Here is a 1,847-nt window from a genome sequence, read left to right as displayed (position 1 = left end):
TGTTTCTTTACCAAGAACTACTCCGTAAGTAATTCCCCTGTAGTGGTATTTTGTTATAGTATTTTGTTTAAATATTTATAGACTGCAGGCTTGGATGAAATATGAAACACATGTCCGAAGTTCCTGTTGATATTGCAGATACTGTTTCATCCGTACTAGGGGCCAAAACATTTCATCAAATACAAAAGAACACAATTTGTCTCGAGATTTAGCAATTTTTCGTAATAGAGGCCTTGCGTCGATATGTTTTTCTCTAATTCTTGTTTGGACTTAATCTTAAAACACACTAACTCGTCCACCACTTATTCGATATGTGTTTTCATCCCTTTCGTAGCCTAGAGTTCCTAAACGGTCGATAATATTAATAATTTCCTTTCTCAATTTTATTTTCTGTAAAATCTCCTGTTTATGGTTATTGCTAACATGTTTCACGTTCTCACTTTTATTATTTTTATTTTTCTAGTTTTGTGCCTTGTAGCCAAATTTTCTTTGAATCTGGTTTTCAATTCTGAAATAGTAACAGTTGAAGGTCAAGAGAAGATTGCGGTCTATTTGAGGAGAGTGGCTTGGAGATTTTTTATAACAGACGTATACAGGTCATGGGGATCCTTACCTATATACATTTACTTCGAGTGTGATGTAGCCCATTCTCTTGTCATGATCTCGGCTGTATCGTAGCACATTGTCTCGGTTAGGTTGGAGATTTCTGTTGAGAGTTGCCGAAGTCAACGAAAGTGATTACAAAGTAAACACTGTGCTAACAGAACGATCTGTAGCGTAGTCCAACACGTTCTTTCTGTCCTTTTAAAGCCTCTTTTAATTAAAAATAACTAAAGCTGCAAGATACAATCACAAAAACTGTATTACGTAATAGAGTAATCCCAGACTATTGTTGTGTAAGTTGTGTGCGTACACTATTTTTTTTGTCAGTGAATATACACTTTTTTACTCATTTGCTGGGTTTCAGTTTTCCCCGTTTTCTGGCAAAAAACCTTTTCCTGTGAAGGGCCCATTAGCTTGTCGGTTATATTTGTGACATTCTCGACGGTCAGTAATTTCGTGATAGTCCATCCACCGGCGTCATTGTTAACATCGGATATAGATTTAAGTATTAGGAAGGCTAATATGAAGCTAATGCATGAGTAGGTCTAATAATTAATAAAAATAGGAATGCGGGTAAGCTACTACATACAGCATAGTGAACGCATTGTTGTGGCCAAGATAGCCACGAATCCCACGCCTACCAAAGTCGTAAAAGTAGTCTTCAGATGATGAAGAAATTGATGGAATGTGTGATGAGATAAAAGAAATCATTCAGATAGTGATGGGAGATGAAAATTTAATATTAATGGGTGACTGGAATTCGACAGTAGGAAATGGAAGAAAAGGAAACCTAGTAGGTGAATATGGAATGGGGGTAAAAAATTAAAGAGGAAGCCGCCTGGTAGGCTTTTGCCCAGAGCATAACTTAATCATAACTAACACTTGGTTCAAAAATCATGAAAGAAGGTTGTATACGTGGAAGAGACCTGGAGATACTGCAATATTTCATATAGATTATATAATGGTAAGACAGAGATTTAGGAACCATATTTTAAATTGTATGACATTTCCAGGGGCAAATGTGAACTCTGATCACAATATATTGATTATGAACTGTAGATTAAAACTGAAGAAACTGGAAAAAGTTGGGAATTTAAGGAGATGGGACCTGAAAGAACTGACAGAATCAGAAGTTGTACAGTGTTTCAGGAAGAGCATTAGGGAACGATCTACAGAAATGGGGGAACGTAATACAGTATGATAGGGGATCTGAGTGGTGTACTGTCAAGGGGGAGGGGGTTCCT

Source organism: Schistocerca gregaria, unplaced genomic scaffold (genome assembly GCF_023897955.1).
Source record: "Schistocerca gregaria isolate iqSchGreg1 unplaced genomic scaffold, iqSchGreg1.2 ptg000199l, whole genome shotgun sequence".
Taxonomy (NCBI): domain Eukaryota; kingdom Metazoa; phylum Arthropoda; class Insecta; order Orthoptera; family Acrididae; genus Schistocerca; species Schistocerca gregaria.
This window is presented reverse-complemented; position numbering follows the sequence as displayed.